A 15,628-nucleotide genomic window follows, 5' to 3' on the forward strand; every position below is an offset into this window, starting at 1 on the left:
ATATTAGGAAAAGCCCCTAGAACCTTTGCTTATTTGTTTTTTAAGGTAAATTAGTCCCAAACTTGACTACTTTATCATCAGTGGCAAATAAATGGGAACGCACCAATGTCTAAAAGACAAGTCCCAACTGTTTGAGAACCTAGTTTCTCAGAACCAGACATATTGTAACTTCCCTGGGACTCACAAGCCCTAACATCCCCCCTCAACCTGTGAGACCTGGAGGCCCTTCTCCTGGCCCCAGTCAAGCACTTGGGTATCTAGGACCACATTTTCTTACTCCCCCCACTCCCACCAAACCTCACCCTCTCTCTGGTACAGTTCCTTGTCTTTAGCGGACAGTTAATAAATGTTTCATAAATAAATGTGTCTAAATTCTGGCCCTACTTTTGTGCCTTCCTGCACTGGCACTAGCAAATGTGCATTATGAGCCAAAATCAGGTCAGGTGACCTAGCTTCCAGCAACAATGTGCACAGAAGGCAAATGATTAAATAATGCATGTCTATCCACTTGACACGACATTTTGCAGCCACTGGATATGATGCGCTCAAAGACTCAAAGGCCACATGGAGACACAGCTAACATTAACTGAATAAATAGACCATAAAGCGAGTGTCCTTGTCCAGCCATCACACACATGGACCCAGATCGAAGGGGAAGGCCGAAGAGAATCGATTGCTCTGAGAGGGGTGGGAATCTGCCTGATGTGTTTCTAAATTCTCTTCTATGTGGCTTTTTACAATGAACGAACAGCAGGAGATGGTGGGGAAAGGCCCCAAGAATGGAAAGGCATCCAAGGCTTCCTCATAGGCACATGGCCAAACTCAGTGCACTGAACTCAAAAGGCTGAGGAGCTGAACTCGGGAAAGGTTGCGGAAGCCAGAGTCCACTCAGGGACAAAATGTGGACTTGACCCAAAATAGCTGTCATGCTCAGCCTCAGAGTTTGAATTAATCCTCTTCTTAGTTTATTGACATCTATGAAATTGATTCTCTCCACAGAATCACAACCCGTGGCCCTGGCCTTGCAGTTGATAAAAAGCATGACTGGGGAGGCAGGAGGAAGCTTCTGTACCAAATATTCACAGAAGGCCCCATGGTGGGCTCTGCTGAGACTCAGGTGTTCTCTCTGGAAAATGTTCTCAGGCATCCCTGGGAAGAATGAGGAAGGGGAAAGGGAGAGGGACAGGTGGGGGAGGAGGGGCTAGGCAGCTTCTGCTGCTCTCAAGTCAAAGTTGACCTCAAGGGTCACCTCCTCTACACTCAAACTGGAAGCATGGCCCCACTTTAGGTTCCTTGCCTCACTGCAGACCCGGATATCGCTCCCCTCTCCTAAGACAAGGCCCACTGCTTGGTCCAGAGAACTGGTTCCCCTTCATTTGGAAAAGAACAGAGAACGGCATAGCCCAGAGGGCTCATAGGGGCTTGCTGCTGACAAGGATAATCAGGCCAGGCCGGCGTCGGCCCTGGGCTCCTCCCCACCTGGGCTAACCTGGCTGTGCTACACTGCAGGCCAGGGAAGAAGGGCCGGTGGTGCCCATCACATGTACCTCCAGCTCCTTTCTCCTGCCCCAAGCTCTTGCTGAGAGCGGAAACCACTGTTCTCCTAGAGTCAATTTAGTAGCCTTGAGGCCCGTTGTCCTCCAACCTACCCAGGTCCTTCTCAGGAAATCCAGCCCTACACCAGTGGTGCTGGAGCAGTCAAAGCTCCCTGGTCATTGGCCACAGAGCCCTCCTTGTTTATTCAGAACACTGCCCGAGCACAGAGCATGAACCAGCCCTCATACAGCTCAGACTGGCTCTGGAAGCCCTGATTACAATGAGCCTTACTTGGAGTACGGGAGCTGGCAGACAGATTGCCTGGGCTGAGCCCACTGTCTCTGACAGGAAAGCAGATAGGCCTTGACTTTGTCCACGTTTGAATCCAGGTCATCAGTAATCCAGCCTTAGGGTTCCCACGCACCCTACCTCAGAGTACCTGGTGGGCCAGGACCAACTCCAGATTCATAACACAACAATGACCCAGACCCTCACCCATATCTGCTCCCCAAATGTGCAGCCTTCAGAGAGGGGTCATTGCCCAGGAGCAGCGCCCAGGGCAGCCGGGTTTGGTTCTACCACTGAGGCTCCTCCAGCCACAGCCACTACTGTGCGCTGGGACTTGTGATGTACAGTAGTTCCCAGAACCGAGAACCTGATGGATCATGGCCTCCTCTGGGCTCTCTGGACACACCACGTCGTGGCCATCGCTGGCCATATATGCCTTTCTCTTCCAGGCAGGGATCAAGTATGACCCCTTTTCCCAAGTCCAGGCTCAGGTGCAGATGGAGGGCTCTGTGATGTGGGGACCACAGGAACTGCCTCTTGCAAACCTCCCAAGCTTACTCTTCTTCCAGAATCAGAAGGGAAAAGAAGGGATTACATATCCCACCTCACAGCATGACTTCCTGGAAAGGCCCTTTCTCCCTATGACCGGTTCTGCTATCCACCCCCTGCCCGTTGAAGTCTGGCCTCAAGACAGTAGGAGGACAAGAGGGTAAAACCACCCTCTCCTTTGAAAGCCCAAGGCAAGAAGCCTCCTCTGGAGCAAGTTGTCCAGGCCCTTCTGCTTCTGCACCTGCTCCCCCACACCTGCAGTGCAGGGTGGCAATGGGCTGAAGGGTGCTTTCAATTTGCAAACTGAGGGAGAGAGCTGTTTGAGGTTCAAGGCAGCCTGTGCGACCATCCTATTCGAACTGTGGCCTCCATGCCCCGTCAGGGACCTGTCCTTCTTATTTCTGATCACAGTTTATTGCCCTCAGCTTCCTAATGTCTTTTTCCATGGTCAGATCTTCTTGGGCAATGCTCACAGAAGCAAAGGGCCTTCAGGCTGGAAAATCCTGGGCCGCTAGCCGCTATAAGTGGAGTCAAGTGCTTTTGTTTCCACGGTGATGTTTGTTTCCCTGCTCCCAGGATGAGGCAGAGGCTGCTTGGATGCTCCAAGGCAAACAAGAAGTAGGAAGCAGACAAAAGTGGTCACAGGCTCACGGGAAGTCGAGGGCATCCAGCAGAAGGACAGGAAGGTGCTTCCTTTGGGGCAGGCCCATTTACTGGCATTGAGGTCTTTCTCTGAAGACGTGTTTCCTTTGCATTTCTGGGGCTGTAGCACAGGGAACTAGGGATGGGGTCCTCAGGTGAACCCCTCTTATACCTGCCCCCACTCTCCAAGCCCCATCCCTCCCCTCTGCCTTACACACTCTTTCCCTCCTTCCTTTGTCTGATTTCATGTCTCAGCTCCCAAATGTAGAGGGGGCTGCACAGAGCTCACATACTGAGGCCTGAGCACACAGTGTCGGGGTCCCCCAGTTATTTTGGGCTCCCTGTCCTGTTCCTATGACTCAAAGGCAAGAGTTGCACATATCCTGACCCAGAGTCATCCTGTTGGTTTCTGCCCATAGCACTACGTCTGGTATGGTCCAGTAATAGCCACCAGCCACATGTGGCTAAGTTAAATAAAATTTAAAATCTAGTTTCTCAGTCACACTAGCCACAATTCAAGTTCTCTATAGTCATGTGTGTCTTGTGGCTACCATATTGGATAACAGATACAGAACATTTCCATCACTGCAGAGAGTTTTAGTGAACAGTGCTGCCCAGGGCCTCAAGGTATTTCAGGGTCCTGACATCTTCACTAAATGCATTCACTGTTTTTCCAGGCTCTTCTCTGTCACTTACAAGTTTGGTAACCACAGAGCAGTGGGAAGACCATCTTTGTTTAGATCCAACAGACCTGAGCTTAAATCTCTGATTAAAACCTAGGAGCTGGGTGCCTGGGTGGCTCAGTCATTAAGCGTCTGCCTTCGGCTCAGGCCATGATCCCAGGGTCCTGGGATTGAGCCCCGCATCTGGCTCCCTGCTCCAAGGGAAGCCCGCTTCTCCCTCTCGCACTCCCCCTGCTTGTGTTCCTGCTCTCACTCTCTCTCTCTGTCAAATAAATAAAATCTTTAGAAAAAAAAAATAATAAATAAAACCTAGGAGCTGAATGTCCCTAGGATGGTCCAGCTTCCTCATCTGTAAAATGGGAATAATCCTATCAACCTAAGTAGACTGATGGCAGGATTCAATGGGCAAATATAAGGTTCCTGGCAGAGCAGCAGCCCATAAATGTAGTTATGGGTCTTGTTATTGATAAACTGTCAAACAGCACAGGCTTGAGGCCTGGGTCCGTGTGAGAGATTAAATGCACGCACATGGTCAGGACTGGAAAATGAGTACAGTGACAGAAATGGCAATGAGGAGTGGAGATTGGCCCCTTGGCCTCTTGGGGATATTTCTATTCTTGGTGCTAGTGCCTTGCCAAATGGATTTTAAATCAATTGTTAAGGGCTTTTCATTGCTTCACAGTTTTATGAAACATGTCTCTCTCTCAGATATTTAGTAACTACCACTGGAAACCCCTGTCCGTGAGTCACTTCTGTAAGAGCCAAACAGTAGTGGGGAGCTGCTAGGCCAGCCAGGGTCAGCTTGAGGTCACCATCCGGTAGACCCAGAGGAACGGCTTTGTATGGTCATGAACTGGTTATCTGCATGACCTTGGCCAGCCGGCTTACCACCCTTTGTTTCCTCTTCTTCCAGGGCCCCATCCCCATAACGACATAAAGAATGGGGTTGTCAAAGATCAAATGAGGTTATTGAATCAACAGTCATTTCTTTGTGGGTGCACCTGTGTCTGGCACTCATGGGGCCTGGTTCTGCGTGAAACCTTAGTAGACGATCAGCAAACATGTTGACTGGATGGCTGATCATATAAAGATCCTGTGGAGAACAATGCTACGCAGTTTGCAAAACTGGGGCAGGATTATTAATAGTGCAAGAGATAAGATAGTCTAGAATAGAACCTCTACTCTTTTTTCACCTTTGTTCTACTCTCTGAAGTTTATCTTTCTTGAGGAAAACCTGGCCCACTATGAAGACCACGGGCCTCTGTTCCCTTTTTGGTCCAACTCACTCACTCAGCACCCCTCTGAGCACCCTTCACCTGCCAGCCTCTGTGCTAAGCGTATGTCATCGTCCTCAAGGAAACATGTGTGCTGGCTTCCCTGCAGCATAGCACAGGAAAGGAAGACCGGCAAACCCAGGGGCCTCCCCGCTGGGCGGCGTATAGCTCCCTAGCTCCCTCTCTCTCCGCGCTGCTGCTCGTTCTCCAGATGCCCACGACTCAGCACCAGCCTGGGCTGGGCCTTGGCCGGATACGGAGGATCCACCAGCCTCCCAGTGTCTAGGTTCACCCACCCTCATCCTCTTGCAGCTCTAACAACAATCCGAAGAGCTTAGGACTGGATGCTTTCCGTGGGGCCTCCACCTTTCTGCCTCTGCCCTCCTTTCTTCCCATCCCAGATCTGCTCCAGCAGCCAGCAGAGCCACTCTGAATCCTCCCTAGGGACATCCTGCTCCGCATGGCATCCAGTGGAGTTTGCCCCCCACTCATGCCGTATGCTTCAGGAGCCAAAGCCGCTCTTGGAGAGATGAGGAAGCCGGACCCCTTCCCTTTTTCTGGGGTAAACCCAGCCACTGACTCTTCATATGGAATCTTCTAACCTTCTGGCTGGAGGAGACCTTCTTGACATACAGGGCTCCTGCCCATGATGCCTCTACCCCAAACAGCCTAATTCTTTTGAATAGGAGAGGTCCTCTCTCATCAGTTCTAGCCTTAGTCCTCGGTCACCTCAACCTCTTACTGGCTCACTCTGGGCAATGTCCACCCTCAGTGTGGGCTTCCCACCCCCTCCTGAGGCTTCTAGATGCTCCCTCTCCCAGTCCGGCTCTCCTAGATGGCATTACCCCAGTGGCTCCTGCAGCATCCCCAGAGGCACTGCTGGGCTCCGGAGCCACCCACGGCAGCCTCCAGGACATGTTCTGTGTCAGTCTGTTCTTCCGTACTCCGAGCTGCCCACAGAGCCTCGAAGAGCACCAAGCTTAGGAAATACTGGCTGGTGGGTGAACAATGGGGTGGGCCAAGGCCCCACATCCAGGCCTGAAGCAGAGGTCTGGGGTGCAGGAAAAAGACCCCTGAACAGATACACCCAACCGAGTTTGCTGGTGGACTCCCTGTGGTATGCCAGGAAAAGCCCTTGGCCTCACAGAGCAAGGTCACAGAATAGGGGTGAACAGGTTGATCTTTGAGCTCCCTTCTGGGTCATAAGGAAGGCCAGGAGGAGGCAGGAAAAGCTGGGTCAAAATCCTTGCTGACAACTAACTTGACACATCATCTCTCTGAGCCTCCATTTCCTCAAATGCAAACTGGGATGATACCACTATCTGCCTCAGGTTGTTGTGAAGATCCACAAATCGGGGTGAAAATGACCCCGAAGCCCCCTAAGGACTGTGTGACTGTTCACAATCTTAACTAAAATCCTATAAACCAGGGCAGAACTGTATATATGTACAATGGTTAAAGAAACTTCCTTTTCCAGGAGAATCTGACATTTTAAGTGGAAAGGGGCCTCACTGTCATGAGGAGCCTGTGCAGCCCTGCCCCTCCCGGCTCCACTCCCCTCTTTCTGTGGCAGATCCACCTGGAGGAGGCGGACCTTCACCCTCTGTTCCCTGGAGGTTAAACTGAGACCACACAAGGAGCAATCTGCAGTCACCTCAGCTCTGTGGCCAAGGAGAGAGTTCCCTCTTTCTCCCCAAATCTTCAGCAACAGCAAACTACAACAGAAACCCTCAGTAGGAGGTGGAATGCCTCACCTCTGGTTGGCCCCTCACTGCAGACCCCTGGCAGCTGGGGCTCACACTTTGGTGACAATAGCAAAATGCTGCTTTTCCTCCTCGGAGCACTTGCCTGTCCTCTGCCTCCCATACCCTCCAGGCCCGGGGGCTCTCCCTCTGTCTTGCCCAAGCACCTCACCCTGGTCACAGCTCCTATGACCACCAGGCCCAGGGTCTATGGCTTCCCCACTCTGGGGCAAGGGAAGAGGTTGATTCTGAAACCGTGAGGGCCTCTGCAGAATCAAAATAAACCTTTTCCTCTGCCCAGAATAAATTGTGCCTCCTACTGAGGATTTCTGTTAGAGTCGGAGGACGCCTAGGATTATCTTACAGTTACTTATCTTATAGTTTTGGACGTCAGAAGCCCAAGATCAATTTCGCTGAGCTAAAATCGAAGTGTCGCCAGGTTGGAGTTCCTCTGGAAGCTCTAGGGGAGAATCCATTTCCTTGCTTTTTCTAACCTCCAGGGCTTGCCTGAATTCCTTGGCTTGTGCCTTCCTCCATCTTCAAAGTGTATCACTTTCTGCTTCTACTGCAATCCCCTTCTTTGGCATTCTTGCCTCCCTCTTATAAGGCCTGCTGGGATTACACTGGGCCCACCTGGATAACCTCAGATAAGCTCCCCAGTTCAGAACACTTAGCTTAATCACATCTGCGGAGTTCCTTTTCCCCCAGGTTCTAGGGATTAGGGCATGGACCTTTCTCAGCAGCTGCTATTCAGCCTACCGCTGGCAGGTCACTTAACCCCAGAGCCTTGGTGTCCTCGGCCAAGTGGGGAACAAGAGCCCACCCCCACCCCTGACTCTTGTGTGGGTCAAACCCAGTGGTGCCTTGGAATATCCATGGCCCAGGAATGGAGGCTGAGCTCTGAGTGTGAGGCCTCCCTCCCTGGTCAAACTCGAAAGGATGGTGCCTGGGAAATTATAGTGAAGTCAGTAGCATTGGGGCTCGGCTGTTCTACCTGACATGGTATCTCTGGGGCAGATGGTTTGCACTAACATTGCCGAGGAGGTCACAAGTTTACTAAGCCCAGGGCCAGACACAGAGGGCACATATGCCCAGTGGAGTGGATCTGATGGCCAGGAGCTTCATCTAGGTCTCCTCCTTCTCCCTCGTCCTCACCTCCAGGTAGTCACCCAGCCCTGTCGATCTCCTTTCTTTTTTTTTTTTTTTAACAATCACATAAGGAAGCATTTATTTGAGGTTTAACATGAAATCGTACAAATAAAATTTGTATAAACACAAATCCATATCGAGCCATAACACAGATAGCAAAAGACAGAGTAAAAACAAAGAAAACTAATTGGCGGCTATATACAGTTGGACACAGTTGTGTCTTGTACACTAGAAAGTCTTTTACAAAATAATCATCTTAGATCAATGGAAGACCAATCTTCAATGTCGTCCTGCAAGATGGGTTAACTTTAGCAGTCTCCTCCTGTTTTCTCCAACGTCCTCCTTTAGTATGGCTGGTAATTGTTTTGGGGATCGCCCCCCCGTCGGGACGCCTTGCCATAAGTGCTCTGTTGGCCACTGCAGTCCGCACATCCCCGTCTGTACCCCGTATGATCACAGCCACTGTAGTTTTGATCACCACCATAGGCGCTATTGTCATTTCCATATCCTCGATAATAATTATTAAATCCTGGGCTCCAGTTTTGGCCCTGACCTCGTCCACGACCCCTAGTACCACCTCGTCCACCAGCTGCAGCACCTCTTCCTCCTTTTTGTTGGTGCTGTTGCTGCCTGTATACCTCTTTGGGTTGTGCAACTTTGATTTCACACTTCCCAGAACCAGTCTGATGATATCTGCTTTCTAGCAATTTCTTTACTGGCTCTTCGTCTGTATATGTGATAAAACAAAATCCTCTTCTTTCATTTGTTTTTGTCTCCATGGGAAGTTCAATATTTTCAATCTCTCCAAAGGCTCCAAAATATTCTTTAATTTGTTCTTCAGAAGTATCTGGGCTCAATCCACCCACAAAAACCTTTTTGGGGGGGTTCTTTCCCTTTTAAATCTTCGGCCCTTTTGGGGTCTATCAATTTGCCATCCAGTTTGTGTTCTTTCAGTTCCAAAACCTTATCAACACTAGCAGCATCTTTGAAAAGCACAAATCCAAATCCTCTTTTGATCTTCCAGTCACTGGATCTGTTTTAATTGTACAGTCTACAACTTCCCCAAATCGAGACAAATATTCAGTCAGATCTTTCTTGCTTGTATCCCAGCTCAAGCCTCCAATAAACACTTTACCGTCATCCTGCTGATTCTTGCTCGCGTTGATCTTGGATCCCTCTGCGAATTCCTCTATGTTGCTTTACTCATTCATTTCCTCCATGGTGGCGGAGCTGTGGGCCGGGGGTGCTGGCTCGCAGTGCGGGTCGCGGCAGGAGCGGCAGCGGAGCGTTCTATCTGTCGATCTCCTTTCTAAATGCCCCTCAAGCCCCTTCTCCCCACCCCGCTGCCATGGCCAAGCGGAGCTCCATCCATACTCCCCTGGCTCATTGCTGTAGTCAGTGGCCCCACAGCCTCTTGCCTCCCCCTCCCTCACCTCATATACATATCTCCCTGAATTTTCATCGCAGAACACAAATCTGAGCATGCCTTCTTCACCCCAGTTATGCGGGCTCTTCACAACTCCCGATGAGCCGCAGGCTGTCGGAACCACAGAAAGCAGGTGGTGATGTGTGCGGGCAGAGCTGGGGATGGGAGGGAAGCAGATAAGCGATAGGGGCTGGGGGTTGCCGTGCAGCTGGGATGGCAGGGACGGGCCTGATCCCAAAGGCCCCAGGTGTAGGTGCAGGTGCTGTAGGCTCTGACATGCTGACGGGTGCAGGCCTGAGCTCCATTAGCTCCTACTTAGCTTTGGCGGACCAGTGGTTGGCCATCGGGCAGGGCCCAGCCACGGAGATGTTGGCTTGCTCCTAACTTGAATGAGAAATGGCTTCTGAGGGCCAGTTATTCTTTTGAGGTCTGGAAAGACAAGTGAGGAAATCTTTTCTCTGCAAACGATTTTGGCCAAACCGCTGGGATGAGGAATGCCCACGGGGGCCTGGCAGAGCCAAAGGCCGTGGCTGACTGGTGGAGTGATTTGGTTTCTGTCTGCATCAGCTAAAGACATGTAAAGTGGATTCAGCGCCCCCCCCACAACCTGAGCCACCACCTTGAAGCTTAATTAATGCTTGCAAAGTGCTCTGAGGCCTCAGCTGAGAGGCCTCACCCGAACACAGACTACCCTTATTAATCACTGCCACGGCACCAAGTGGGGTGGCCTGTGAGTAGCTGCCTCCATGCGCCATGATTTTGAAGAGCAGCCCTCATCAGCTGGCTCCAAAGCAGCTTAGCTGGAGGAGGCGGCCCATGCAGGAACCACTCCACCCACTGGGCTGTTATCTCCATGCTCTAAGGAGAGGGGATAAAACTCCCACCCCGCTGAGCAGGGATAATGGGAGACCTGCCAGGTAATGGCAAAGCGTCTTGTTTAATCCTGGGGGCCTGGGCTGTGCGGCCTTGCCAGGGCAAGCCAGGTGGAGGAGCGTGCCGACTCTGCGGCAGGCGGGTGTCTTGGGGCCAGTCCCTCAACCTCTCTGAGCCTCAGTTTCCTCATCTGCACAGCAGAATAATCATCATCACACCCTCTGCCTTATAGGATTGTCAGATTCAAATGACAGAGCACGTGAAAAGGCCTCAAGTGCCTACAGTAACGAAATCCAGGGTAAGAATAGTAATAATAATAGCGAGAGCTGGTAAGGACATTACCACATGGCAGGCATTCCCCTAGTGAGCTACTCTGAGCCCCATATTATAGATAAGGAAGCAGCAGCAGTCCAGTGACCTCCAGTTTCCCATAGCTAGTGAGAAAGGGAGCCAGGAAATGGGCCCAGGGCAGTCTGGCTCCCAAGTCTGTTCTGTCCTCCCCTTTCGGATGCTGCCTTTATCAGTATAGACATTATACTCATTTTAGGAACAAGACTGTGTGCTTCATTACGATCGTCATCATCATCATCATCAGGGTAAATGGACCAGCCCGTGTGCTTGGAAACTGGACCTTGAGGCTTCTGTGCTCTGTTGGGCAAGGGGTGTGGGAGTCTCTGATCTTCCTTGAACTTTTGTCTTCCATAGGAAGGGAAGAAAATGTTACGGAGATAGAGGTGAAGTGCGTGGGTTTTCTCACTCAACAGAACTCTGGAGGTGCAAGGAAATGTGTAGGCAACAGATTTGTAGGGAGAATAGTCAATAGATGCTGAGGAAGAGTGAAAACTGCAGGCTCCCACCCCCTTCCTCAGCTTAGGCAGTGAGGGGGACATTGTCCCCACATGCGACAGGCTACGGGCTGCCTGTGGATGACAGAGCAGGAGGTCTCTGGTCCCCCAGGCACTTACCCTCTTACACTGGCTGATCCCCCAAAGGAAGGCTCCTGAGACTGATTAATGTGCTCCGCAAAAAGGGGTTCAAGAGCCACCGTCTGTGAGCCTCTCCCTGTCTCGGTGGCCACAGCAGCTCTGAGGCAGCTCCCGCCCAATGGTGTGGCCCAGGATCCCTCAGCCCTCCAGGACTAAACAGCCCAGCCAGACGCGTGCTCTGCACCTGAACCTCCCTTCACTTCTTTGCTCCTCTCCCCCTTTCCTGAGGCCCACCCCTACAGACCATACCAGGGCTGCTCTGTGCCCAGCTGTGCCCTCATGCTACCCCCTGCTCGCCGCCCCCCCTCAAAGAGGATGCACTCTGGAGTCCAGTTCTAGAGCAGGTACAGGGACGGCTCCCTGCTCCCAACTCTCTTCATCCCCCAGAAAGGGCAAGGAATTCCAGTGGTACACCCATCTTTGGATGAGCTCAAAACCAAAGTTCAAGCCCAGGCGCCATTTATGAGGGGACAGAGCCAGGGGCAGGCTGACTACAGAAATGGACAAAAGAAAGGCTTTTCTAAGCCACCTGCCCTTTGACATGGGCTTTTCTGTCCCAATATGGTTTCTAAACTGGTTTGCAAGGTAACAGGCAGCATATGGGGTGCCAGTGTGCGCTGAAATGCATAAAACCTCCTCAGCTGCCTGGAGGGGACGCGACGCTGTAACAGGGGTGCTGTTCCGCGCCTTCCGCACTTGCCTTCGGGGAACATGGCCCTCCCGGGAAAGTGAGTCTCTCACCCTAGGCAAGATCGCAGCTTTAAAAAATTTAGTGCAATTCTTTTTATATCCGATGGTTATATTTAAAGTAGCCAAAGGCCTAGATTTACATCGTCTTGGTTAAATTACTCATCACCGATCTCTCGTCTACAAACTTTTTTTCATTTTCTGAAGGCTCGGTTTGCATAAAGAGTTTGAGTTTTCGTTTTCCTCCAGCCAAGTGTGTGCTCATTTATGTCATGGGCATTTTAATTGTGTTTCCACCTGCCTGGATGAACAATCAGCCAACATCCCCACTGGTCCCTCTGCCGGCCCATAGGGTCTGCCGTGAGGTGCGGGGGCCTGGGTGGACACCTTTCTCCCTTAAGAAAGTAAAACCCAACAGGCCAGAAACGCATCCTGGCTGACAGCCAGCACGTGCCAGGAAGGAAGAAGTTCCGACCCACCACGTGGTAGGGCAGAGTCATGAGAGCAACAGGATGTTATGAAAAACATTGTTATTAATGTCTACCATTTATTGAGCCCTTGATACGCACCAGCCACATGCTTACTGTGTATCTTCAAAATAATTCTGTGATGCAGGCATCAGGCCCACTCCCTGGCTGAAAAAAACTCTGGTTTAGAGAAGTTGTGACTTGGCAAATGTCCCAGAGCTGGTAACTGGCAGCCGGGTCTCTCTGACAACACACCCTTACAGCTGCCTGTGTTTACTCATTTGTAGCCCACCTCATCCCAAACACTCTGAGGCAGCTCAGAGGAAGCCGGGTGATACAGCAAAACACCACAAATCACAACGGTGAGAAAGGTACTTTAAGGGGACTCAGAAGGCAACAGGGTGTTATGTAACACATGAAGCTTACTAGGGGCTCTGAGCTTCCTAGCAGCCAAAGCAAAGAAAGGCCGCTCTCTACCCCCCCAGTCACTGGCACTGGTAGCATAAACACAAATCAAACACAGACCTAAGGCCCAACTTTTCCTAAGTTCAAGTCCAAAAACAAACAAATGCCTCCCAAGTGACCTCTTAGGGAGGCTTGAGTGTACCAAAGGAGTGCACCAATAGAACAACTGAGGCATCTCAGCAGCCCAGGTGCCCGGGGTGGCCCTGGAGGCGTGGAGACAGGGAGGGGAGTGAAGGGACGGGAGGGGCCGTAGGCCCGCCCAGCCCCTCTCTGCTAGCTCACGGCAGCTTAGACTGGGGAACCCAATTTCTGTGCAGATTTGATAGTCAGTTCAAGGAAAGGAAGGAAAGATCGAGCAGAGAGAGAAAGTGAGCCAGACTCTGGTTGTATGAGGCCTCGGCATTTCGACAAGGAACTCAGGAGCTGAGATGGCCCCTCAGGGGTGCCCCAGATGGAGGCCAAGGGGCCCAGCCTCAGTCCCTCCTCTCCATCAACCAAGCAGTGACCACAGGCCAGCCTCCGGGAGGGGCCTTAAACCTGAGTGCGGCAGCTCCCCTCGGAGGAGGGCGATTCCCTGGGGGGGGACAAAGCTGTGAGAGCATCTGGGGGATGGACGTGTCAGCCCTGAGGATGGGGTCTAGGCAGAAACCACAGCAGCCACTACAAAGAGCCTTTGGGCACAGTGTTTGTGACCGAGAACCTTAGCAGTCCGTGGGGAGCTTTCCAGCCACAGAGCTTTTTTTTTTTCTTTTAATTTGGAGAGTGAGAGTGTATGCACACGAGCAAGTGGGGGAGGGGCAGAGGGAGAGAATCTCAGGCACACTCCCCGCTGAACGTGGATCCCAACCCTGGGCTCCGTCTCACTACCCATGAGATCGTGATCTGAGCCAAAAATCACAAGTCAGGCGCTCAACTGACTGAGCCAGGCAGGCACCCCTCCAGCCCCAGAGCTCTTGTGGGGGCTGAAGCATCCTCCAAGGATACAGGCCTCCCACCTAGGCCTGGACAAGGCAGGCACTAGGACCAGCCAAGATGGCCTTGGAACCTAGCCTTGGCCGTGCCACACCGGGTAGACAGGGCTGGAGCCTCTGCTCGTTAGCAAGGGCAGCAGTAATTTCAGCCTGGAAACTTCAACGGCCACCTAAGGCACACCTACCTACACACACACACAGAACTTCAGAAACACAAGGTCCATCAAGCGCCTGGCTTTAGCAGTATTATTGCTTCCTGGTGAACCTGCCAAGGTAAACTGTTGGCTAAGCATACGACGAGGAGGCAGAATGAGGGAATGAGCTGGGTGGTGCCCGTAAGAGGAAACCTGCCAGGGTTAGGAGAAAAAGGCCGTGGCCTTCGACCCAGACTTTGCGGGTTGCCAGTGACACGCTGGAGGAGAGGGTCAGGAGGGACCAGGAGCACACCCTGCTGGGGAGGCTGCAAGGGCTCGTGGAGGGAAGTGTGGGACCCAGAGTATAGGCCTGGGACAGCTGCGGCTCTGAGGCCCAGGGAGCGCGAGATGGGGAAAAGGCAGGGAGGACAGAGCAGCCCCACGAGAATATTCATTCCCTGACCTGGGCCCAGCAGGGGCCTGCTCCCCACGCACAGTGGTGACAGCAACCTGTCACTTATGGAGGCCTGGTTTTGGAGCCTCGCGGAATCGCAGGATCCCGGGCCCCATTCCGACTCCGTTTGGTTCTGCCTGGCCTCACCTAGCTGCCCTGGCGGCCGGCACAGGTGCAGTCGGTTCGAGTCTGATGAGATGAACTCTAAATAGCTACCCTCATGGATAATCAATTATTTCAGAGCTTTAATGCTAAATCAGGCCATTAGACACGTTTGGAGGCACAACTGCTGTATCCGAGCCAAAAACTGCCCTCTTTCACTTTGCAAAGCAGACGTCACGTTAAATCCCTAATGGTCTAAGACAGGTCTCTTGTGACCTACAAAAGAAAAAAAGCTAAAGAGGTAGACTCTCCAAGATTTGTACCGGTAATTTGTAGATCTTTTCAAAGGAGGCTCTTCATTTGAAGGGTATAAAGGATCACAAAATAGAACCTCTTCCGGCCGTTTAAAACAAGTGTCAGCTATAAATGTTTCTTCAAGTTGGGATTAAAATAATATATACCCAGTAGCCGTGGTCACACTTTTCAGGTGACCTACAGTTAAAAGGTCCTAGCAGGGAGAGAATTTAAGATGTGGATAAAGTTTCTGCTGACGGATCTCTTGGAAACCCCCAAGAAGCCCGCTCCGAACCTTCTAGTCAGGAAAACAAACCGTCCGCAAACCTGCAGAGCTGGCCGGAATCACAGCTGAGCCTCGGCGTTGCCGATCAGGCTGGATCTCTCTCCCGTGTGCCCGGGTTAACAGGGCCGCGAGCCCGAAAGCAATCCTCCCTGCTGTGTCCTGCCCCCACCCCCCGCCACCCGCAGATTCCCAGGGTCCCCCTGAGCCCCTGTTCTCCCAGACACCTCTCTGACCACTCCCTACGCTTCTCCACAGAGTCTGTTTCCTCAGACTCGAATGCCAGTGATTCCTGAAACTTCCCTTCCTCGCCCTCTTTGGGTCTCACCCTGTACTCGCTCCATGGGATCTCGTCCACTCATTGGCTTCAGCTACCAGTGTGCTGGTCTCATCCACTTTCCTATCTCTGGCTCGACTCTCTCCCTAACTGCACTTTTGAGTTCCATGCTCCGACAGACAGGGCCACCCGGATGTCCCTCCATCAGTCAATGGCTACCTGCCCAACTCCGACTCCTCACTGATGCCCAAATCCATACCACCTCTCCCCCATCTCATCTCCTCCTGAGGCATCACCATCCACCCAGGTGCCCAGGCCACAGGCCCGAGGGACCTCCTCCCAGGAT

General features: G+C 52.0%; 1 protein-coding gene and 1 pseudogene across 1 annotated transcript in view; one reads left to right on the top strand and one right to left on the bottom strand.

The window, feature by feature from the left end:
• The window catches only part of SMPD3 (sphingomyelin phosphodiesterase 3), an 82,119-nt gene that overhangs the window by 16,560 nt on the left and 49,931 nt on the right, over positions 1-15,628 (top strand). The gene's annotated exons all lie outside the window — the stretch shown is intronic.
• LOC113936031 lies at positions 8,013-9,703 on the bottom strand (annotated as a pseudogene).

Source organism: Zalophus californianus, chromosome 17 (genome assembly GCF_009762305.2).
Source record: "Zalophus californianus isolate mZalCal1 chromosome 17, mZalCal1.pri.v2, whole genome shotgun sequence".
Lineage (NCBI taxonomy): Eukaryota > Metazoa > Chordata > Mammalia > Carnivora > Otariidae > Zalophus > Zalophus californianus.